General features: G+C 47.4%; 1 protein-coding gene and 1 long non-coding RNA gene across 2 annotated transcripts in view; one reads left to right on the forward strand and one right to left on the reverse strand.

Moving 5' to 3' along the window:
* The window catches only part of LOC119442879 (ras-specific guanine nucleotide-releasing factor 2-like), a 323,001-nt gene that overhangs the window by 115,316 nt on the left and 181,462 nt on the right, over positions 1-26,223 (reverse strand). The window lies entirely within an intron of this gene.
* LOC119442880 (uncharacterized) lies at positions 10,789-12,159 on the forward strand. The gene is made up of 2 exons (XR_005190137.2): positions 10,789-10,871; positions 11,855-12,159. It is a non-coding gene; the product is annotated as an uncharacterized LOC119442880 (long non-coding RNA).

Consider the following 26,223-nt stretch of genomic DNA (forward strand, 5'->3'; position numbering starts at 1 on the left):
GTTTTCAGCGCTGATGTATTGGAAATGTATAATGAAGAGATGACGAAATAAAAACACGAGAAAAAAAAAAGAAGCACGGAAAGCCGCAACTTGCAAGTGAATACAACAGCTCTGTTGCAAAACCATCACTGGTAGGCTGTTAAAATCACACCGTGGAATAAGTTGTTGTGCGAACAAAAATAAAAAGAAAACAAGGAAGAAGAGAGAGAACACACGGGATGAAGGGCAGGGGAAAAAGGTGGCTTGACTGGTGGCGGACGTCGCCTGCACTTCCCCTATGCAAAACAGCAGAGAGCCCCCGACGGAGATCCCGCCTCCGAAACAAAGCACGGTGGATTTCAAAAGAAAGCGAACGAGATTTCTTTGAAACAAACTAAACCGAAAGAAGAGCGAAGCATGGCAGTGCCAGAAACCGCGCGCACATAGCTTCCTCTTCGCCGAGCACCACGCAGACGGAACAAACGGCGGAGTGAAGATTTGAGACTCCGGCGAGGTAAAGATCAAGCCGCCGAAACCTTCGAAACGACCGCGGGAGCGGCTTTCGCACAAGGCGATTCCCGTCGCACGACTGGGCACTTGGAAGCGCTCACTCGAGCAGCACAAAAAAGAAGAAAAAAAAATATAGATGTGTGTGTATGTGTGAGAGAGAGAGAGAAAAAACAAAGTATGAAAACCGAAACCGAAGGGACTACAACCAACTCAAGTCCACACATAGCTGAGTCCACATATGAAGCAGGAACACGGGAAAACGCCGGCGACGGAAGAAAGGAAAGGGAAGCCAGCAAAGCCTGCAGTGGGCGCGAGACGCAATACAGGCGGAGATGAAGAACACAGGGGCGCGTAGAAGGAGGCGATCAAGAAGGAAGGGCTGGAAGGAGATCACGCTGAGCACAGGAAGCGGAAATGAGAGCGCACGTGATCGATGGGGCTTTGTTCGAGCAGTGCGGCGGCCGACCGGCCTGCCGACGTCCTGCGCGGATCGCGTCCCGCACCGGCGGGTTGCCGGGCTCGACGGTAGCCGTTCCCTATACCATCTGTAACGCGGCAGCGCTCACTTGGCCCGAACCGGCCGTAAACACAGCCGCCTCCACCCGCCGACGCGGCGTCGTTTCGAGCGGCCCCCAGGAAACGCGGGCGGCGGGAGAGATTTGACCGGATCGGGAAACATCCTGCGTCCGTCGCTCGGCGAGCTCGCGTTTCCTCGCGCGCCTGTCGCCATCCTTCTTCGGGGAGGCGCGAGCCGCATGCCGCTCTCGAGATCCGAACCACGGGAAAGGAGCGAAGCGACCGCTGTCAGTTCTAACAATCATTGAAAACGGGAATAGTGGAAGCTAGATGTGAAATATATATATATATATATATATATATATATATATATATATATATATATATATATGTGTGTGTGTGTGTGTGTGTGTGTGTGTGTGTGTGTGTGTGTGTGTGTGTGTGTGTGTGTACCTAACGACCATACGACGACGAGGAAGGGAAATAAAAGCAATAAGGAAGAAGCGGACTGTATGTTTAGCTGCAAAATGCGATCGAAAACGCGGAGGGTCGTTTGTAACGCGCGCCTGCTTGCACGGAGCAAAGAACAAGTCGGAGAAACGGCGTAGAAGAAAGGAAAGATGTCGGACATGCCTGCTGTTTGAGTTGTGTCCTTACGGACTACGCGGTATTCCTCACAGACGCGAAGCAGGAGTCAATGAGTCACGAATGACGGAGAGCGCGGTCCGTTTGTTTCCCCTTCTTTCTCTCTATTTCTCTCTGTGTCTTGTATTACTTCATTCGGATGCGGAAAGGTCTCTGCGTTGCCATCACGAAGAGGATTTCGCGTGATGCTCCACCTCGAACGCAGAGCACGCATGAGTAGTAACGCCCCAAGTGCAGAGGGATGCGAAAAGGCTTGAGCAGCGGGAATGCGTCGGAGCGTCTTTGTTGATCGTTTAGTTGAGCACTCGTTGCGCAAGCACCGCGCTCGGGGACGTGGACGCCGTTGCGGAGTTTTCAAAGCGTCGTTTGCTATAAGCTCCGGCACGCGGCAAAACACAGCGCGCGGCCGTCATATTAACAAGTGCAACCATTAATCTCGAGCTCGCGTCTTTGCGTCTTGCGCTTGCTCGACGTTCCCGCTCGGTCGCTGGGCCGCTGGTATTACCGAGTCCCCCGAACCGCTTGAATATGTATTCTGTGCTCCCGGGGTGAAGGAAAGTCTCTAATCTTCCTCTCTTTTCTTATGCCGATCTTCGACCGAACGGAGCGACTATACCGGCACAGGCTTCTTTTTACTGCTCCTCCTTCATCAAATTGCAAGTGCCAAGGCGCTAGCACATAAATAAAGTGACGTTCTCTCCCGGACAATACACTATTTTACACTAAAGGAGAAAGAAACCGTAGGAGTTGGAAACCCAGGTAGACAACTACGCCTCCGGGCGCCACTCACAAGCGGGAGCCGGGTGTATCGGTTGCTTGCCCACTTGTGCGTGAAACAGACTCGGAACAATAGAAAACGGTATCCCGCGTTTTCTGAGACAGCGGCTTTGGCAAAGAATCGCACGTGGTCATCGTTTCGACGCCAGTCCAAGGTCCAAGCGTCCAACCACCAGCGCCGTCGGCGCCATAAGCGGTGCCCGCTGGCGTATGCACGGCGAGACAATCAGCGAAGAAGGCACCGCTGGCCGCCGCAGTCCCGCCCGTGCTTGGTACTTGCCGCACCACTGCAGTGCGAAACGGACACCGATCTCTGCAACCACAGGCTGGGCAACGGTTCGGTATCGCGCGCGGGGCTCGACCAGAACCCGGCTCCAGCCTGTCAGTTTTCCCAAGACTACAATGCGAAAAGCAGAGAGTGTCGGGAGAAGAAGAGAGGAGCGAGAAAACGCAGTCTGCGCACGTCTCAGGCAGCGCGTGATCGGAATACCGAGCAGATGCTTGTTCCTTGGGTGCACACACGAAAGCCGCTCTTTGGCTTTCTTGCTTAGCTACTCCCGCGTGGCGGTCGGTTGTGTAAGCGCGCTTTCCGTTTTATCGCGTCGCCTTCGGGAATCCCCCCTTCATTCTTGGATATTCTCGTTCTTCTCTTTCTCGGCATGCTAAGCATCGTTTCGCGTTGTTTGGCTTCTCAGCCTCGCTGCTTGCCTCGTCGGCTGTCTGGAATTTTATTTCTGGACTCCAGGGAACAAATGCATGCTGCGTGCATGGCATATTGCACGTCTCAAGGTGTCCAAATGCGATTGTCGCAAACAGGTAACGCGTGAGGCGTAGGAGAACTGAATACTGACAGCGTTCGGGCGCCCGCGCACGGTGGAGAGAAGGATATTCGATTGGTGAGCGAGAGGCGGGATGGAAAAGCGCTACCTTGGGTGCGTGCTACCGAAAAAAAAAAAAAAACCCTGTCATCAAGACAGCGGTGTCAAGAGTGAAGCTCTTAGTAGACACGAAAAAGGAAAACAGACAATATGTTTTTGCGAGGTGCATTTAGATCACGTTCCTGTCACGCGCCTGACGTGCATATCGGAAGAGGCACGGCGATACGTGAAAGGAGTAGACAATGCGGATGTCAGTCGAGTAGTTACCTTATCCCTTGTAATTGAATGAATGATACATTTGAGTCAATGCATGCAAAACAGTGGTGCGCACATGTGAACGACGTGAGAAATGGTTGGAAGGTGTACGGGAAACAAAGAAAAAAGCTGCGTACGTCTACGGGGCGAGCGTTGCGGTGGAATACAGGTTGCAATGAAACCTAGCAGTTCCGATAATTATATAATTTGCGACTGCTTCTGTGGCTCTCCCATGGGAGTCAACATATAGGGCGCTACTAAAGGACTCCGAGTAAGAAATATAAGAACAAATAAAGGGCCGCTGCCGAGAAATGATCTTGTTGTCCAAGCATAAAAAGCGAGTAAAAAATTGTTGGAGTGGAAAAAAATTCCTTCCACACAAACATTATTCACTACTCCCCCGAGAAAATGTATTCACCTTATGTGTACACCGAAAGCTCGCCTATTTAGGCACGTCGCATTGAGCCTCTGTCGTTCTTTTGAATGTATCGTCACCGTTCTCTACACCACTAATGATTTGGCCATGCGCTTTTGCCGAGTACGATAGCTAGGTGTCTATAAACCCAAGCATCCTGTAGAAAAAACGCATTTGTGAGTCGTGGAAACGACACTAACAAAGCTTTTAATTAGTGAATCTAGATACCTTCATTCGACTTTCTTGAGACGTCGGGGATACATTATACACATATCTTTTTGGGCACACGATGAACAGTTCAACTGATGCGAAAAGAGAATAACTATAGATTACTTTTAGAAGAGCGAGATATGTTCCAGATTGTGCTTGTACCCATTAACTCTTTTCCACAGGGATTTTGTTCACAGCTTCTTATCCACATAAAATTTTATGCAATAAAATTGTTAGCACATGGGTATATTAGTAGCATTTGCAACTCGCGATTATACATATCATTCGCATATTTCCTCGTAATGCCACGTATTAAAATGAGAGATACGCTCTTGACCACATTGTGTGACCATTGAATTTTCAGCAGCTTAGTGGCTTCTTAGCTTAGGCGCTAGCTGTTGACGGGAATAGTGAACATATCACTAAGGCAGCGCTCGTAGTCGTCAGTATATAGCGACAGGCCACCGTTTCTATAGTCACTCCCAGGTACAGGCAATTTTCATATTATTTTTTTAAATTATTGCTTTCTTATCTTATCCTGCTCTTATGTGCCAACTTTTTCTACTTTTTATTACATTTACTCACTTCCATCACAGCTGTATATTCTACTGACATTCCACTCTTCCTACTTTCTCGTTATACATATAGGTGGCGCGGGACGAGGCGCCACTGCCTCTCAACCCCAATATAAATCTTCCGGGTCCCGCCTTCTGTCAGCAAATGCTCAGTATGTGCGCTACGAAGATCACCATTAAAGGAAAACCCAAAACCAGGTTCAACGAAACACGACCGCAGAAGTTCCAAGAAGGCAAGCCGAGACGACGGGGAATCAGATATTTCAAACGACGTCGGTCTTCTCCTGTCATATCACCGAGCCGCGACTTCTGACAGCACTCCCTTGCCATTCGGAGATGTCTTGTAACTCCAATTAGGACCGCCCAAGCGAACTGTGTTTCTTTATGTCTCCGACGAGGCCTTTTCTATGAGGCTCCAGGCGGCGATTCATTCTTCTGTGCATTTATGGTTTCCGTGAAGCTCGTTTCTTGTTGTTGATTTCTTTCTATGCGCATATTTGTCCTTTTTCATTTATGCTTTCTCTTTGCGTACCCACATATCCTTCGTCTGTCGTCACTATTGATCTATAGCTCTTGCAGCACTACGTCGTTAAACGCAAATACACAGTCATCGAGTCCAACGTAAGTCATTCCCTTCGCACACGGCTGAACCTCCCTATGCTCTGGCAAGTAACAATAAAAGAAGGGGGGGGGGGGTTAATCTAGAACATTTCACTACGAGAATTGCACTAATTTCACGCACGACTGTTCACGTAGTGCTGTGAACAATATCTTCCCAATAATATTTGTATATATACAACGTTTTGCAGTAATCAGGCATATAAGTCAAAGCGACGCCTCGTCTTTAGCACCGACGCCAAGAGAATTCCTCCGCTTCGGGGAGTCGTCATCTCAGTTTTGAACACACAGATACGTCTCTTAGCGTCCGTTCCTGTGCCACATCAACGGGAAGCGCAGTATACTTCGATACTCGTGTATTTAGAGTATTGAACCAATGGCTCTAATAACGTAGCGGCCTCTCTAGCGAGCGAAAAAAAAATTATGTTGAAGATGGAGAACTGAATCCTTTGCAGATAGCGACTAGCGAAAGGCTCTCTACACGTAGCCATGATGTACTGCAGCACTTTAATTTACTCAAGTCTTTTGAGGCTGGCAATGCCCGCCTTGAGCATAATAAAAAGGCTTGCATATCAAATTTCATTTTGAGCTTTGAAGTGCGAGCGCTAAAAGAAACTGTAGTCCCATCGTAGATCCAGAGCGTTCCTGCTTAGCGGGACATCGCGCTTGTTTTATGCTTATTTTGAGTATTGCTGTGAAAACGCTTGGCGTTGACCTGCAAGTTAAGGGAATGAAAAAAAGAGAGAGAGAAATCGAAAGAGAGAAAGAGAGATAACAAATAAAGCTAAGTTCTGAAGAATAAGAATTTGATGCTACGCCGATACCCAAAAGCCGTAGGGAGCCCTCGAGATACCTTCCTGGCCTAACAAAAAAATTCACTCTTACAAGCCACTACCGACAAAACAGATTTGCCGACTCAAAGAGCAGGTCTGAGACATGAATTAATGCATGCTTTCACGGCCACTTTCATGTCGATGGCAGCACAGCTTAGCCCTATCTAATCCCAGCAGTCGTTCGCGCAGATGAATAGAAGCGTCGCGTGTGCAAAAAAGTGGAAGCCGTCCGCCTCAAAGAATCTCCGGCGTCTCTGGATGGCCTCGCGCTAATGGACATTAATAAACGACCACGCCATAAAAGCCGGTTCGCACCGGAATCCTAGTACCGGACGAAACATCAACCTTTCATTCCTGCTGCTTGCACTCCGAAGTGGCTTAAATTCTGAAAAAAGTAAAAAGAAAGTTTAGGGACGTCGTCGTAGCCTTAGCTAACTTCGTTACAATCTCAAAATGTCGTGTGGAAGTCTGCATTCAACTGGTGGAGGGGAAATGTCGCTGACATGAGAGAAATCGGCGAACCATAGCTTCACGTAGGAACACGAGACCCGCGCTATTGGCGAATCTCTTCTTGCTGCACCGTTTTCCTTCTGTGTCCTTGTTTTTAATGCGTTCGCATTAGGAATGTCAAAGTGGAATAAACTGCATATGTGTGAAGGGTGGGAAGCCGGTCACGTGGTAGAGGGGAGGGGCGGGAGAGCTTAGAAGGGCGCGTGTGTGTAATATATATATATATATATATATATATATATATATATATATATATATATATATATATACATACAGGGTGTTTCAGCGAACACTTTCAAAAATTCTTAAAGGTTGCCTGCGGCAGATATCCCAATTCAAGTTGATGAGCTGGTCTATACTCGAAGAGGCGGACATTACTTGCACAAGTAATTGAACTGCATAATCGAATAATTAACAGAAATTCACTAATTAACTTTTTAACTAATTACCTGATGGCGAATATTGATTTACAAACTGTAGCCGTGGAGTTCGCAAGGAGAATCCACTTGGAACGAATTCTCAGGATGACACCAGTTTCGAAACAATAATTCCCAAACTTTGCGGAGAAATGCATTGGCGTTCCAGTTAATTTCGTGTTTCAATGCACAAAGCGACGTTTTGTTAAGAAACTAACTAGAACACCAATGCATTTCTCCGCAAAGTTCGGGAATTAATATCTCGAAAGTGGTGTTATCCCGAGAATTCGTTCCAAGTGGATCCGCCTTGCGAACTCCACCGCTACGATTTGTAAATTGCAATGTGGGCCACCAAGCAATTAGTTAAAAATGAATTAGTGATTTTTTGTTAATTATTCGATTATGCATTTCAATTTCTTGTGCAAGTAATGTCCGCCTCTTCGAGTAAACGAGCTCACGAACTGGAATTGTGCCATCTGCCACAGGCAAGCTTTAAGCATTTTTGAAAGTGTTCGCTGAAACACCCTGTATATTGTATTATTCGGGAAGTTACCGCGAAAAACACACGGTACGAAGAAAGGGACAACACAAAGTTCATGATATATATAGATATATAGTGCAACTGACGGTGGTCTGCTCCTGAACAACACACTGCAGTGTAGTGCACGCAATTTATATCATGGACTCCGGACCTCAGAGAGGTGCGACCTGATGCTGACACATCTTTCTAGCATTTCCCAATTAATCGCCACTCAACTTTTGCTTTTTTAGTTTGTAATATTCACTAACCTTTTGATTGGCTCTTGTATAAAGTAGCTTGGTCGCTCTATTCGTTAAGTGAAGAAAGGTGGTATTTAATTCTAGAGGTCATTCCACTGCAGATAATTATAATAAAACATCAGCTGATAACACCCCGACACGTACACCGCGCAGCAGCCATGCACCTTTAGGGCCGTACTCCTCGTCATATGCTCCAGGTTATATGAGATAACAGTACATGAGAAAGAGGAAAGAGCAAGAGCATAGGACGGAGAGGCTATGCAGAAGAGTAATCTGGTTTGCTACCTTGCAAGAAGTAGGTATATAGGAATGAAAAAATAATAAAAGTAGGAGAACGTCGACTCGCACTTGCGCGTGGTTTTGGTCTCTCGCGCAGATCTACTGTGTTAAATAAACAGAAAAAAAAGAAAGAAAAGTAGAGAGACTTAGACCATCTGCTGTGCAGAGAGAGAGAGATAGATAGAGAGAGAGAGAGAAAGGATGCATAGAAAGACAGGGAGGTTAACCAGAGGTATTTCTGCTTGGCTACCCTGGAATCTGCTGTGCAGATTCCTCTTGTGGCCAGTAGCCTAGATCTATATTTTAGGGAAATAAATAGCAGTCCAGCTTATCGATGGCAAAACACAGCGCCCTTCGCTGTTGGATAAATTGGGGCCGTATTCTGAAACGTTCGCCTAGGCGAAATTTCTTGTTTCGCTTTCAGGCGTACGCTGATTGGCCATTTTAGCAAAATTGGATGAGCTGATTGGGTCGTTGAGCCAGACGTCATTCAATTTTTCTCAACCAGCCAATCAGCGCGCACGCCTGAAAGCGAAAAAAGAAATTTCGCCTAGGCGAACGTTTCAGAAAAAGTTGTCGCAGTTTCACCTGAAAGGCGAAGCATCAATTGCGATAGCAAATTTGTAGAGAGCTATACGGAGTAATGATATTAGTTTTATCAGCTGTATAAACTTGGACATGCAGCAGCACCGGCAACACGCAGAACTGTTGTTGACGCCGTCGGCGTTTTGCCCGCGTTCGCTCGAAATGCGTGCGGCGTTGGTGACTGTTGCCGGAACCTCTGATATAAATAGGCACTTGGTGCCGCAGTTAAACGTCGCCTCCCTTCCCTCCCCCTCCCCCCCCCCCTCCCCCACGGCCTCTCGCGCGTCGTAAGAAGGCGCGTTTGCTCTACATATATGGTGATTGTAAAGGAGGAAAGAGACGCCTACTTCTGCAGCCCTTAAGCGAGCACGGCGCAGAACGCGCGTTTGTTCTCCGCCGTGCGTTCACTCCCCGTGAAAGCGCGCGCCCCTCGCGCCCTTTCACTCGCACATACAGCGTTCGGCGCGCGGCGACGATTTCATCTCCATTGACGTCATACGGAACCTCACGGCGACGGCGACGACGACGGCGACGCCGACGGCAGAAATCTGCTTTTGAGTGTCCATATAATTTCTATCGCAATAATACGGCCCATGGGGACAGTAAAAGATAAGGCTTTTGATGGCTTCTCTAGAACCACACATTTTACAAGCTGGGCTCTTAGCCATGCTAATTCTAAACGCGCAGTAGTTCGTGTTGTGCTTCTCGCACAACTGTTACAAGCTATTGGTTTTGGGACAAATACATTGAACGCAGTGATAGTATCACGATACAGAATAAGTGGAGATTCCTCAGAGATCAAGTGGTTTCAAATGTGTAATTAAAACATAGTCCTCAGTGTACTTATTTAAAGGATATTCAGTGAAATTTAGTAACTTAGAGCTGATCACTAATTATGCAGCAATTTATTTATGCTAACCAGAGCGAATAACGTGTACCGAAAACATCAGGATACTCTTTATTTCAACTGCATTAAATTAGTATTTGCTTACTAGAAGTTTGATTACGCAACAATCTGAGGTTACACGCAGAAGAGAAACACACAGCGCTCCTCTGTGTGCGTTTCTCTTCTTTGTGTCGCGTGAAAATGTTGCGCAATACAACTTCTAGCATGCTATACCAACACGCTCAGTCTTCAACCTTAGCAAGTTTAGTATTTGCTCGTTTTCGCTGAAATGACTGGTATTATTTATAGTCTATACGATTAATTAACCTCGTGAATTCTGTAAATCTTCCCCCAGCTAAATAAAGGAAGCAGTGTTGCTATGACATTTGGCTTTCTACAAGTATGCCAAATAAAGGAATAAATAAATAAACAACTGCGCAGCGCGCGGTACGGGCGTGTATTTGACTGCGACGGAGATCGAGACACAGAGCCGCCTATTTCATGACTGATAGGTCTGCTTTATCAATGAGACGCCACACATCGGAAGCATTTGACACATCTGAAGCAATCGGATCAGCTTAAAAAGAATGATAACAGAAATGGCTCACATGCGAACACATTTTTTTTAGGAAACAAACATGAAGTAGACGAATGGAAAGATCGCACGCTATGTAAAGTACGTGACTATTTAGATTGGTATGTTCCGGAATTCAAGAGGAGTTCTTCATCACAATTTATCACACAGTTATAAAACTCATTACCTGCATCTAATCCGTTTTTCTCACATTTGTACAGCTCTGATAACTTTCTTGGCCAAGACGATCTCGCTGTTTAGGACCTCTGGAGGAATAAATAAATAAAACAAAGACAGCACCCCACTGCAGCCACAGCCATTTCTAAATAGTGAACTGTAGACCCAGCCGGTTTTCTCACGCAAGCGCTGCCGTTTGTAAGTTGTGATTGTCGTGCGTTTAGTTCCGCAGTATCACGCGAAACGACGTTTTAGAAAAAAAAATCACAGCTGTGATTGCTCTTCGTGTTAAAAAAAAATGTTTTTCGCTCCTGGGCATTTCAAACATCCAGGACAAGGTATATATAGGCGCAGTACTGTCATGCTAGTCACTGCGATCGAAAATGAGGACTTCGACCGTTCTTATTCTGGGTCTTCTCGTCCTGGCAGTCTTGGCCTGCTGCCACGCCGAAGGTAATTATCTCGATAACGTGCACGGCTTTCGGTGAACAGTGCTGTGAAGCATCGAAGTGCAGTTACAGGGGCAATTAGACATAGTGTGTGAATCCGTAGTTTAGGCGCAGCTCAGCCGTTATATAGCAGTAAGGTACTGAAACGTGTCTAGCGGACGACGGCGCACTTCGAAACGTCATCGGAAGTGCCCAGTACCAATGTCGTCCACGTATTTATTCTTAGTGTTACTCAAGTGTATAGCATAGCTTTTTTCATATGTGTGTGCGTGTGTATGTGAGCTCGTTCTTTTTTCTCTCCTTCTTTATGTGCATGTGCTTGACTTCTTCGCTTTACCTTCCATCCTTATTTTCCCCTTTTCCTTTCCCCAGTGTGGAGTGGCAAACCGGTTGTTTGTGTACCAATTAACCTGCTTACCTTTCAAATCTCACTTCTCTCTCTCACCGAGATGTGGCTATTTTCGTGTACAGGTAGTTTAAGATTTTTCTCACCGAAAAAAGAAAGTTCTTCAAAAAACACGTGTTCCTAAGAGCTGGCATGTTAAAAAAAAGGGAAAAAAAAGGCAACGAACAAAAGCCTTTTATCGCTGAGTGCCGCCTCTGCCTAGTTCCACTTTGCTGTTCAACATCACGTTTTCTCGCAACTAGTGCGCTTTATTTTCGTCTCTTTATGCTATTCCTCCAGTGCAGGGTAGCAAACCAGACGTGGGTCTGGTTAACCTCCCTGCCTGTAAGCTCTCTCCCCCTCTCTCTCTCTCAGCAACATGCAGCCCTTAATAGTCGCATATTAGCTATAACGTTCGAGCGCAACGCAGGAAAATCGCTGTTAGACGTGACGTCACACGTTTATTAAAAAGAACAAAAAACTGCAAACTAATGTCGCTGCTCTTTTTCCTGATAATATATTTGAATGTCGCTATACCTACATGAATTTTAGGTCCTAATGACTGGTACTGTCTCATACGAGGGCATTTTTATTTGCTTCAGGTGTCGATGACAACAGTAAGCATGGCCATCCAAAACAGCGCCTAACCAGGATGCGCCGGTCTGAGGAGGATGACCCCAGCGCCAAAGGTCGCAAGATAGCATCTGAGATGTCTGGTGGCAAGGCGGGAGGCAAAGGGAAAGGAAAGGGGAAAGGAAAAGGTAAAGGGAAGAAAGAAGATAGCGATGAACAGTAATTAAACAACCAGTGGAATCATCCAGATGAAGCGCCCAGAAGCCACCCAACCGCCCTCTGCCATATCAACAAGAAGCCAGATACAATGTCAATAAAATCGCATGAGAATGAAGCCAACGTCTCATAAGTAATCGAGACCACCTACCCGAGCATTAACGGCCACATCGCGAGACTGGTACAGTCACTCGAACCCATTTGCTCCGGGCCACCTCCCTGCCACCTTCTAAAATGATCAAGTTAAAATTCTTACGAGGAAAACAATCCGTTTATTCGCAACAAAATCATCATTGTGAACGCAGCGTCCACACCATGACTTTCGAGCTGCAAAACGACAATAACGAGAGAACTGCCATTAACCCTGCACAATATAGCGCGTCTACCTTGGTGCCATTAAGTTCCCCCCTAAAGTACTTAATGCATCGTGTTCACTGACATGCATAGTAACTATGATCAGCGTGTTATTAGCGTGTTATTAAAAGCGTGTTAAGGTGGCTTGGGGCAGCACTATAGTCTACGGGAATGTGCAGTTGCAGCATCCTGCATGAAAAGCAGCCATTAGCTAAGGGCTTGTTTTGGACGCAACCATAATCTCTGGTCACCACTCATACCCAACAGCTTCGTAGAAGTAGCATGTCCGCCTCCACTGTAGCCTGCAGCTGTTATCCAGTGACCAAAAAGAAAGTCTAATTCTAAGTTATTATGGCGCCACTCGTACCAAATAGGCTCTAGAGAGCGCAATGTTCCTGCGCGGGTGAGGCCCCAACGTTTTGCACCTTTCTGTTCTTGGTATAGCCTTTATCCCTTACTGACGCTTACTACATGCAGACGCATTGCGCTTTTATGTATGTTTACCACAGAACTTTACGACGTTGGGTCGTATACGCAGACATGCCCAGTGTAAGTATGTTTGTGAGCAACTTCCATCCGTTTGTGCGCATCTTTGGTGAGTAATTTCTCATGCCACGGGATCCGAACAGTTCTTGGCCCACAGTCTTTCTAGTTTCCGTCACCAACGCCCGATCGGAAGGACGAAGGATAATAAAATTCGAAGGTCGTCGTTTTCGTCCACTCCGGTAGTCTTATTGCTTCGTTGTCACGGCCTTGTTTTCGCTTAGCGATGCTCAATTACGTTGGCCGACACCACGAATGCTGTTGTGCTTACAAAACATCCCCTTACCGCTCCAATATGAACAACGTAGACGCCGCCACTGTATCAGAACATTAGAGGACGCCCTAAATCTGTAAGCATGAAAGCATTTCAAGCACTTACACGAACAAATAACGCGGACGGTAACTATAGTGGCGCAAACGAGACCAGAGATCTCGATGTTTCTTTGATGCCTCACCGTGCATCATGCTGACGCCCTAGGCAGTCCATATATTTCGTGTGAGCACCATCTAATATTCGGCGTAAGCTACCGCCGTTACCATTTCATAGGGCGTGCCGCTTCGGGAAAAAGAAAGTCACAGAAACAATATGTTGTACTTATGTGTCCTGGAGGCAAAATAAGGCAGGCTTGTTCATATTCAATATGTCGACTTCGTCCTCCGGAGACATACACTATGGCGCACGGCCGAGTGGGCATATATATGGTGAGCGTTACACAACCGGCGGAAAACGCAGTACTTTGCAGACGAATCGTGGCAAGCGAGTTATACCGGAGAGCACGCCTGCGGAGAGAGAGCATAGGAGTCCGGCGGGACGCACCGCCTTCAATGTTTCATGGAGACGAGCGCGTGCCGAGGCACTTGCAAGCGTGCACTGAGAGAAAGGATATGCTCGCTGGTGAAGGCGAGTGGAGCGCGCGACCCGCATGGACTGCAATATTTAGCGCGCGCGGACTACTCGACGCTAAACCTCGGAGTGCGGGCGTTTGGGCCTATTCCCTAGGGGCAGGTAGAGTGCTGACCGCTGCTTCTATGGCTTGACCGGAATGCCAAGTGTGCATTGAAGCCATGTAGTGGAGCTGTTGCGAGAAGATGCGACTAGGTAATGGCGGTGTGCGGACGCGGACGCAGGTACCGACAAGTGAAGACAAACATGACCGCGTTCTTACACCCTGCTTTAGCAACATTATGAATGCAGTATTTCCCTCCCTCCTGAAAGGATCGGTTTGCAGAAAGAGGGCAGCATTACAAAAAAAAAAAAAAAAGGATCATGGAAGCGCGCGTGCTCACGGAAGAGGAGAGCGCAGAAACGCTTGGTTAAGGTCGTTAGATTAGGTTCAGAAAGTGTATTGTATGAGCGAAGTCAGTAGCAATGAGGAAATCGACAGGGAATTTACGTGGAGATTAGTTGGAGCATGTACTGTGGGAATGCAGTCCGTGCAGGATGTGACTTCCAGCGAAAGTAATATTTAACGTCTACTAAAGCTGTCATGCATGGTAAAGCGTACTTATGTTCAGTCATCATCCAGATCAAATTGCAAGACGGCGAGAGCATCGAGTCTTGGTATGCAGTGCCCTACTGCTTAATTTTTGATAATATTTGTGCGCCCTGCTGCCCCCAGACATCAGCAAACATTACGGCTCGTCAGTATAAAGCCGTACTTTCATACGTAAATACGAATAGTTAACAACTGTCTGCGATCCCTTTTTTTAAATTCAGTTTCTTTCTATAACCAGGGATTCAGAAAGTTATGAACCCATCATGCCGGTATCTAGAGTACGTAGTTCTCAAACGGTTTTCGAGCAGTGCTTCTTGTATATTACCAGTAAGTAGTAGGGCGGCCGAATGGTAGCTGAGGCGACCTTTTAAAACCACCGGAAGTGAACTCAAGTCTTTGCGGTCCAAAGAGCCTTGATCTCTCTTTCTCTCTCTCTTTTCGGACAGAGCACTCAAACTGCAAGCTTGGGGGAGGTCGCGGAGGGACGCGTTCGCGTGTTTTATGGCATTCTGTAAAATTTATACTGCATATAAAAAAGGTGGCAAAACTTTGCAGCACTATCGCGAATTCACGATTATCACTCAGATAATCGATGACATACGTTATACATTTGCACCCAACCGCTACGGTCATAAAGAGTCTTTTGAGTGGCTGCGTCGACCAGAACACCAGCGCCGGTTGCCCTGCACTTCTTCAAGAGATGAACTAAGGAAGGATGGCGGAGAGAAAGACGAAGGATATCGCTCCCATTATGACCAGGATATTCCGCGTCACTGGCCCGCATTTACCCGCCAGCGAGAAAAAGAAAACAATAGACTTCGAGTGAACAAAAGACATTCAGATGGGGCAGCAGAGAAGGGTTTGTCGGTATAGCTCGGTGGGGCGTCAATACCTTGCGTAGCGAAGCTCAGCGCACTCGCTGAGAAACCATTTCTGGCCGGAATCTCCCGCTTAGTAGCAGAGCCGGTGGTCGGCTTGGCCTGGGCTTCGTCGCTGCCGACACCCTTTTTTTCTTCACCAACTGCACGTCTCTCGGTGTCGGCCCGGTGTGTGCGATGAGAGTATATTGATTCCGTGCGCGGCTTGCGGAGAAGCGAGATTGACCCACATTGGCCCTTCGGCTTTGAGAGAGCTGCGCGCTCTGAAACTGGATATGAGAGAGGCAAAGCTAGGGAGAAAATGGCGGTTGGACGCGCATGCTACAGGACACATTGACGTATGCTCGTATTTCCTTTGACTACAGTTGTTTTCTGTTAATATTATTCAGTTCCTATGGCAGAAAGTACCTAGGCGACTCCATTTTCATTATTGCGCTCTTTTCCAAGGAAGTCAAAGGACACATCGTGTCGGCCTGCGTGTGCATTTGCGTTTCCATACCGTGAACACCTTAGCTAGCCCGGCCGTCCACCCGTCTGCGTTCTGTTTGCAATCTTAACCCGTGGTACCTCGCTGTGTTGTAAAATGGCTGATTTGTTGCAAGGAGTGAAACGCCACAGAATTTCTTTATATCTGGCGTGGCTTAGCTAAAGTATCTTAAAGCGTAAGGAGTGAACCATACTTTGCTACAAGGCCACAAACGCTACGCTGCGACTTCTGAAGGCAACTCGACTGATGTACCAGTTGTGACACAGTGATCTAAGAATATTCATTACATCGGTGACTTCAGTGCACATCAGCTCTTGACTTTCGTTCCTTCGCTAACTTTCTCTCCCCCCCCCCCCCCAAACACACACACACACACACACACACACACACACACACACACACACACACACACACACACACACACACACACACACACACACACACACACACGCACACGCACACGCACACGCACACACACACACACACACACACACACACACACACACACACACACACACACACACACACACACACACACACACACACACACACACAACACCCTAGTGCTGGTTAGGACACCGGGCTTAGATGTAGTTAACAACGCTGCTTTTCATTTATCATGTTCTTCGCGCGCACGTACAAGACACCGTACTCAAAGGGAGCGCAAGAAAATCTCAACGTTTATAACGCAAAGTGGCAATTGCCTTACCGACATGGACAGAGATGTCCAAATTTTGCATTCATAGATGTTACGAATACCGCAAGATCTATCGCACAGTGGTTTGTTGCTAGGGCATGTTTTCAGTGCTTACAGCGCGTCGCCTCTGTACATTTATCAGATTGAAGAACGTTTAGAACATCCACGGCGGTAGAAGGATGCCATGTTTAGTTCTTTTGTTCAAAAGTTACGCTTATCTGTGTGCAAACAGCGTAACGAGACCCTTGCGTTCCTGCATTTATTCATATGCGAGGCCTGACAATGTCATTCATGACGACGCTCATGCTATAAGTTTCACAGTTTCTTGCCCAAAATGTCAAAGTTCACTTAGTTACCTCGCTTTTATGGCCACGTGTAACGCTATGAGCTTTATAATTTGTCGCTACTTTCAGGAAAAAAGCGCCACGACTTTCAAAGAACTTTCACGTTGGCCTGCTTTTCATACCACTGCGCTCTTGGTCCTCGCTTATTTTTTTCCCTCTGTCGTGGTGTCTTCAATTCATTGCTTGCACGTGTGCAATGTGTATCAGCGCTTCATCATGAGACTGGAGGGCCTCACAAATTGCCCGTTGGTACAACAGAGGCGTGGTAAATTTATGCCCATTAGGGCATGTGAGGAAACAAAGAGACGGCAAAGCAACGGGTCTAGCACGGAAAATGATGCTGGTTCCATTAGCCTCTTGCTCCCTGAATAAAAGAAAACGTACGCAGTAAATCAAGCGGATTGCACTCGCGCCATCACCCTCTTTATTGCCCTTGTTCCCTCAGCAGACAACGCACTGTAGCAGCACGCGCCTTTCTTTTATTATTTTCACTCTCTCTCTCTTTTTCAGGGAGTTGGGAGAGGGATAAAATTTGCTCTCGTCCGTGAGATGACCTGGTTTCACTGTGGACTGCGTCCGTAAAGCAGTCATTCTGAGAAAATGCGGACAGCGGAGAACACGTCGCAGGCTCATGAAAGGCGCTCATCCTGTGCAGATACGAGCACCGGGAAATGTGCTCAAAAACTTACGATCTTTGCGAGCCACCGTTGCTTTCTGCTTTTCTTTTCCGCTGATTCGAACCGCTCGCAACATCACAGATCTTCTAGGTTCTAATACGTTATCTTATCATCAGAAAAAAATCAGTCCACGGGTGTGAAATAGTTAGTGTTGCACGTTAAACATCGTCTTCGCCAGCACTAACCAGACTGTGCCGTGCGCAGGAGTTTTGTGGGCAGCATTCTACCCTGGGGAAGCCAGTTTGTACACATTTATTGTGGTGTCTAGCTAGGTGCCAAGCAAGAACACAGCAGAAAAAAGCGGTTGTCCGTCCTCTTCACTTTTGTTATTGATTGGCGCCTTAGACACCACGATGATTCCCCCGAGATCCCTCCACGCCGCTTGAGATGGCGAGGTACGCGGTGCCGAACAAAAAAGGAATTGCAAAAAACAAGTGCAACTGCGACGCACAAACACGTAAATACACAAGCGCACATACGCGCCCACACGCGCGAAAGCGCAAACACAAAAATAAACCAAGAGTGTACCACCTCTCTGTGACTCCCGTGTCCTCAGCGCACGAATTTGCGATTCAGCCAGCAGATTTATTCATACCGCGAAAGACGCGGATCGGACGCCGTGGCGCGCAGCAGGGCTTCGCTTTTTCTGCCGTCTCAGCGCATACAAAACGCTCCCCTAGACATCACCGACAATCATCGCTCCAAAGAGGGCGGCAGCACCTCTTCGTCGACGAAGCCCAAGACGAACGCCCAAAAGCGATGACGCCCGCACGGTGATCAGACGCGCCGGGAGCCGCCAGTAATGCCTAATTTCAACAACGCTTCTCCCGGAAGATTGCGGCGGCTTCTGCGGAGTTTGCGGGCAAAATCCACCGTCGCAGCGGCAGCGACGAAAGAGGAAGAAAGGGCACCGGGAGCGGAGCTGGCTAGGTGGATCGGCGCGCTTGTTGCTCCCTTCGTTAGCGAAGCGGTAAAGAAAAGAAGAAAAAAGGTGAAAGAATAGCGAGATTCCGAAGGCGCCCCTCGCTGAATAATAGACGGGCGGGCGTGCGCAAACACTGAGAAGGAACGAAAACGCTGATCTCTGTCGGTTGGTTGTGCAGAGGCCGGAATACGCGACTAGTTGGTTCATTTTGGAGAGCCACGACGACAGCGAATAAGACGCGCACGCTGGAAAATGAACGACATACGGAGAGAAAAGGTGGTGAAGGGCGAACACGAACAGGGCGCGTGCCCTACGCTCAGTATTGATAGAAAGCGTGCAGTTCTTGTTGAAGCCAGAGAAATTCCAAATTTGAAAATAGGTTGAGCGAGCCCCCAAGAAGTGCTCCCAAATAAAAGATATCTTCCCTGCTCTGTCATTGGTGATCACGCACTGTCGGGTGTCATTGGAGCACCTAGAACTGGTTTATCAGTCGAGTACTTCGATGCTTCTTTCACTTTTGTGCGGCGTAATTGCCAGCGCGACGACTTACTGCTGCTATGCGGGCGCCCTGTAAATGACTTAGTCCGCTGAAGCATCATGAAATTGGTATCATTGAAAGTGATCTACCGGGCATGCGGCCCCTATGAACAACGAGAGCGATATGCGTGTGGAGGTATCAGCGCGGTGATCTGTCGCTGCTTGTTGGTCGCATGCCTAATCTCATTGCATGGCTTCTTATTGAACTCGCATGGCACCAGGGGTCAAAGTGCGAAGACCTCAGACCTTCTGTTGTTCAAAAACCAGCGGTTGTTATGGGCATACTGCCGTACAAACTGGACCTCTGATTAGTGGAAGCAAGGAGTATAAATGACAGTGCTGCATGGTTCTTGTGAGACACAGCGTAACTGCACTGAGAGACACGGGAAAACATGTGGGAGAAGAGTTTCAAAAGTGCGATGATCAAAAGAGAGAACTGGAGAAGGAGAGCGGCATACGAACGGGGGCGAGCCTGATCCAATAAAGGGTATACCAGCCTGGAGGCCGCGTGCAGATCAGACGAAATCGGGGAGTCAGGAAAAAGAGAAGGGTGTTGCTGTTGAAGCAAGAGTTACGACAAGTAGTCGCATGCTGAATCAGTGCAAATCAGCTTGAATTTTACAAAGAGAGAGAGAGAGAGAGAGAGAGAGAGAGAGAGCGCCCTTCGGCTATTTTGAGTAGGCAGCATTAGGGGCGAAGCCCGGATTAAAGGGGCATGGCGACGGGAGAAACAAATTGGACAAAAATGTTTCCGATATAGTAAAGAAGAGTGAACGAAGATGGAGTAAAGAGGAGCGGCTCAAAAGGGACTCCTCGCTAAAAAACAAGGTATGCATTGAGAGAACGGTACATTTGGCCCTGACGAGCCAAAGAACACGAGTTGAAACCCAATCCGATCTAGCTTAACGTCGATGTCCGGGTGAGTGCCACTCAGTGGCCAGTTCGCAGTCGGAGGATGAGCTTTGACGCGCATGACCTCCACTGTTGCCATGGCGACGTGTGTGTGACGAGATTCTCTGCGCGCGGATTTGATTAACGCGCGCTCCATACCGAGGCCACTGGCTTTGTCTAGAGGCGCATGCGGATGATTTGGAATCGCTTCATCGTTCTCGGCCTTTGTTGGGGCCTCCCGGTGACGAAACCGTGAACCAACGCGTGGCACTTGAAATTGTTGAAGCTTTGAAGCGTGAAGCGCAGTTGTATTGTAAGCCTATAGGGCATGCACACGTTGTCAACAAACTATCATGCCATAACGACCGGTGGCAGTATTTCACAACGTACTATCCTATTTAAAAACCGCTGTAAAATAGAATTGAAATATTGTGCTACCCATAGCTTCACAGTTTTACAAGATATAAAAAATTCGTGTCATTTCGCTTATCAGCACTTGGAACTAGGCGATACGGATGAAACTGGTAAGAAACGTTGACTTCGGTGAACCCAATTGCAATCAAATGCACATAACGGCAATTTTCGCTACACACGGAAATAACAAAGAATAACAAAAAAAGAAGTGCAACTGAGAAAAGGTCAAAAGTGTCAATTGATCCATCACCATGCGCACATAGTAAAATACGACTCGTTCTCGATGGTAAATGCTCTAGCTTGGGTACCGACTTTGAAAAGAATGTCTCTCGCATTAAGGAAGAGACATGCGCTGCCAGAACGGTCGCGCGTAAATATTTCGTACATTTCATTAGAACTCCTATACTTTCACTGCTGGTTTCATTATTTGCGTTGCAGTGTCCTAGTGTGTGTATTCATTGCGACATGTTCGTCTCGCCACAAACGTATGTGTATAAGTGCATATGCGTGTAATACTTTCGGATTACGAGACGAGAACTAGATGGCATCGTATGAACGTACCATACCCCTTTCATCCCGTGTCAGTGAAAAATATTACCAAAGTACCGCGCAATTGGGCCGTGGGCTCATGCACTCGCGAAGTTTCGAAATTCGAAACGGCGTCGCGGAAAAATACTGAATATGAAATGAACGCTTGCTTTAAGCAATTTTTCTTTTCCCAAACTCTTTTTGTCTTTACGTCGGCCTGCAGTTCACTCCGATAAGAGCCAGTCGTGTGTGCGTCGCCCGAACACACGCAGACTTGCCTTATACTTCGCATTCATTATACACATTCCACTGAATATGAAATGGAAGATCCCAAATGTCGCCTCGGCCATGGCCGCGTAAGCAGTGGATGCTAGCTATAAGTGAAGCCAAACTTGCGACGATGTCGCCAGTGGAAGGAATCATATACTTCTTCATTTGCTCCCTTCGACACTTCTTGCAGAGCACTTCAAAGTCGTCTTCATAGCTATTTGACTTTTATACCAGTGAGCCGCGACTCGCGTACGCTTCATTTCATCGAGTTTGCCGACTCGCAACTCTAAAAAAAAATTCGCCTTTTACGCCGCCAGCTCGACCGGATGCCCGTATTAATATGTAATGTGCGTCTTTTCCACGAGCGACAAGATTACGGCCATTTCGAAACGGCTGAAAATTTCGCAGTAGGCGAGCGCGCCGAGAAAAGCGGTTGCGCTTATGCTCTTCGGTGCTAAGAGTCACTGAAGCGGCACACGACACGCTAATTTATTGAAAGCGGGTCGGGAACCCTTAGGGCGTATTATTACTGCGAAGGCGTGGGCAAGGCGACAGCGAGGAGATACTAAGCAGTAAGACAGGCGAAATAAGTAGGCCTGCCGGCCCTGCTCGGGTGGATTATACATTTTATAAGTTTAGTAGTACTTGCTAGCGCACGCCAGTGATACCAGCTCATATGCGCAAGAAAAAGAAAATGAAACAATGAAAGCAGAAAAACAAAACGAAACTGAATGCGATGTTTGTTTGGAGCATGGGTTACACCGCAGCATATATGCCTGCTCCACTTTCTGCAGCAGCTCGTTCTTCACATGATGGAGCTCTTACTCTTGTTAGAACTTCTGCTTTCACTCGCCCTTCCCCCTCCCCACGTGTAGGGTAGCAAACTGGATTAAGTGTAGTGGCCCTTCCTGCCTTTCCTTGCTCCCTTTTCTCTCTCTCTCTCTTCTGCCTGCTGACGAAAGTGATTTGATGCCGTAAATTTGTTATATTCACAGCCGGCTGTTTCAGCTTTAGATATATTTCGCATTTTCCGGTAAGCTTTCTCCGAAGAGCTTGGAGCAACATATAATGCAGCCTGAGACTTGTGTTTTCTTCAGCAAATTCCAAGAACGCTCCTGTACCGGGCCTTCGGTGATCGTAACTAACCGGGAACCCTCAACTACGGCATCTGTCAAAGCCCATGTTTTGTCACTCGTGCAAAACCTGTCAACGCGGTGTTTTCTCCTGGTACCTACAGTTTGGTAGCAGTTATTTTTCACAGACATGACATGATCGCCTCTTCTCATTTCTTTATTTTGTACGGGCCCCTCGTCAGAATACTCCCGCTCAAGACACCCGCCGGTGTTTCACGTTACTAAGTCACTCAACGTTTGACTTAAGCACCTTGGATGCACCTCTGATGTTGTTAGCTTTGAAATCAGTTCACTCCGTAAGCTTGCCGAAAATGGTTCCCACTGCTTTTCGTAGGAGACACCAGCAAGCTAGCTACACAGTGAAATATGATCGAAGCTTATCGAATCAGAATCACCTACAGCGATGCCTGTGGCAATTGGGACAGCGAGGAAACCATCGAACATGTTCTTTGCCATTGTCCTCAATAGTTCACGCAGAGAAGAGACGATAAGCCACTTTCGCAGCAGATGGTCTTGGAATACCGGCTTATGATGTCGTCACGCCATAAAGCAACGAAGACGCTACTGAAGTTCCTACCGTCAATCGGCCTAGTTGAACGACTTGAGCACTCCCGCGTGCATGTGTGTGTTTCTTTCCTATATTTTTCTGTGCGCGTGCATTCCTTTTCATTGCACTGGCTCTCCTTACCCCTCCTCCAGTTTAGAGGGTAGCAAACCGGGTGTTTGTCTTCCGGTTAAGCCCCCCACCCCCCCTCTGTTTTCACTTCTCAGTCTTTCTCTCACTCTTTCTCTCTCCATAATCGACCACATTTACGGCCGATGCCGCCAGTTGCAGCGAGCATGAGGCAGACGGCTCGTCCTCTTGCAAGCGCTGCACGAAGGGGCGTTGTTTGCCAGGCAAGCAGACTCAACAACCCGTCATGTGGCACGATGCTTTTAACGTGCCCAGACTGATACGCAGCACAAACCAACACATGGCGCACATTCACGCAGAGTAAAGCGGGAAAGGCGTTGTGATAGAGGGTAAGTAAAGCGACTGGCATCCGAGGGACAGCTCGTCCTTTCCTGCAGTCACCCCTATCCTGCATCCGTCTGCTCTAACACGAGATCCTGCGCTGTACATCCACCGTTTCCGTCTTCTTCTTTCTTTCTTTCTTTTTTTCCCTGTTTTTCTTTGCCGCTGTCTGTCCTTGACACTTTCGTCTTACTTTCCACGTGCCTTCCTTCTAGCCTCTTGACGCAACCTCCTCTCGACATAAAAGTGCATCGCAGGTCTGGGCATGCTAAGGCATGGTGAGCTAGCTCCCTCTTCTCAACTCTCCTCTCCTCTTGTTGCTCACTGCAAGGAGGATCGGCGCTGAAGGTAAAATGGCGGCCACCTGCTCCGTGATGGCGGTGGCGGCCTCGAATGAAGACGAATGCGACGTGTCTCGCTGCTCCCGCTCTTACACTGGCAGCAGATACAGCAGCAGCAGCAGCGGCGGCGGCGGCAGGGTGGCAGCCGGCGCGATCAGACCGCAGCGTAAACATTGCCGCCCGAGCCTGCCCACCTGCAAAGACAGCCAATCAATGCCGCCAGCGGCGCCTTCGTTTCACGTCGCGGCCACATGTTCCTTCACTTGAGCGCCAGTCACGTGCGCACTTGACAAGCTACGCTTCGCTGGCTCGCTGCACTTCGTTGCAGCTATTCCTCACTGTTTTGCCGTCAATGCGCCAGCAACACGGTTTGCCGCCGCTCTTACGCTTTGCGTCCGCGCTGGCACGACGGGCGTGTGCCGAGCGTCGCTCTGCCTGCGTCGGCAGCCTAGTTTGCCAAAAGTTTTGACACCGCACTTGATAGTTCGTAGCAGATGAAGAAGGTGCGCAGTCATTCAACAATACAGAAGACGAAGAAGAAGAAACGTTGCAATTCAATTCAACGTCCCCTTGAAGTTGATCAAAGGCTTCCTGGGTGAATCGGGGGTAACATTGGGGTGTACGAGCCATATTATTTTTGTGATAGCCGCGCTGGAGCGACTACGTTTGATCGACGTCAACTACAAGTTAAATCGCCTTCCAAATTTTTGTGATCAGTTATAATCATCATCGTCAGTATCACCTTCACAATCATCATCATCATAATTACAATCATCATCATCATAGTCATCACAAACCCAGTAGCAGAGACCCAGTGGCCCCAATGGCCCATACCCAGTGCCATCAGCTAGTTAGTGGCCCCATTAGGACATACCTAGTGGTACATTGCCACTAATCCAAGGGGCACATACCCTGTGCCACATACGCAGTGACCACAGTGGCACTTATATTTAGACTGCTCTGTCTTCGTGATTGGCCCATGGAAGAAGCTAGAAACACGTTAGAAACAGGTTAGAAACAGACGCACCCGATACGAAAAGGTGGTCTTAACTCGTCAAGAAAGACATCGTTTAAAAACAAATATTCCTGCGGTAAGGTTTTCGAACGCACATTACGCTGCCGCACCGACACTGCGTTCATAAGCAGTACCAGGGAATGGAAGTGCCAAGAGAAATTTAATAATTGCCTTGCGTTGACCTGATGGCTGCCAGTGAGGAGAGCAGCTTGCGCAGCGCTACTTAACATGCACCCTATGTTACGTTAATTCTCCAATCAAACTTAGTTGGTGGTTAACGTGAAAGTGAGGTTGAAAAGCTTTTTCCTAATTATATTCGGTTGAGAACAGATGTGCCGCATCCAGAAACGCTACGCAAATAAGTATCTGAGAAGCTTGCTTCACGGCAACAACAGGCTTTGTGTGGAAAAGCCAGAGATAAATATTTTATTGGTGCGCGTTGCAGGTGTAAGGGCTACGTTACAACCCCCTAAAACAGAGAAAGAAGGGAAATGTAAAGCTCTTAGAGCGAAATTTAGCTTGAAATCCCAATACAGTTCACAAAGACAACGCAATCTAGCATCAACAGTTGCTTACGACCCCGCTAGGATTGGTAATTATTCAGGCGCAGTAAATGTAGACTGATTAATCACTTCTTTGAATTGACGATCCGATTAAAGGTTTATACATTGTGTTGTTACGCGCTAGCTGCAAAGTAAAAGTGATATATAAGTTACAGTGAAATCAAGATCAAGTAAGGATCCGACTGCTCCTTGATCATTCTCACCATCGCTTAAAATATGGTGTGTTCCTGTGGTTAACGAGTGGTGGCCAACTTTGCTACAGCAAGATCACCTAAAAAGAAGTATGCTGAAGCACTAAATCAACCTATATGTAATTACCATGCACACGTAAAAGCTCGTCATCTTTATTACGTGTGCTGAAATGTTTAGCAGTGGCCAAAGGGCGACCAGATATTGCAATACGTCGATAAAAGATATAAAGCAAAGAATTCCTTATAAGCGGTGCTGAGCCTCATTGGTCGTTGCAGCAATTTATAATAAAATATATTTGCATGGGAAACTTTTGCAAGCTATTACAGTAGTAGCACCCGGCAGTGCAGGTGCTAGCAGAATTTCAGAGGAATAATAGCCTTGGTGATTGTACAAATCCCTTTTACGACATGAATAACTTTGTTTTACATACCTCTGTAACATAAGCCACTGCCCTGCAAGGCAATCAGGAACTCAGCCTCAAGAACTTGGACGGTTGCGTATGCAAGCGCTTGTATTTTTTATATATATTTGCGTCATTAGTACTTTTGCTGTTGTTGACACTTCGCCAGGGCTACCTTGAATGGCACGATGTGGCACGTTATCTGGGTGAATGGCAGGCCAACACAAAATCAACTTACTAGTAAAACAGAGATCTGATCCATAATCATGAGTAGAAGTGTTATGAGACTCGTGTTTACAGCTATACAACTTCTTCTTTGGGTCATCTGTCCTCTAATCATACACACTCCAGCGGATCAAAGATGCCTATCAACGATGCTCGCTATTTGAAAAAAAGCTTCGAGTTGTTCCTGACAAAAACCTTCATTTGCTTGGTGTTTGCATAAATTTGTGGTTTTAGTTGGCTCATCCAGGCGCTGATAA

Source organism: Dermacentor silvarum, chromosome 2, assembly GCF_013339745.2.
Source record: "Dermacentor silvarum isolate Dsil-2018 chromosome 2, BIME_Dsil_1.4, whole genome shotgun sequence".
Taxonomy (NCBI): domain Eukaryota; kingdom Metazoa; phylum Arthropoda; class Arachnida; order Ixodida; family Ixodidae; genus Dermacentor; species Dermacentor silvarum.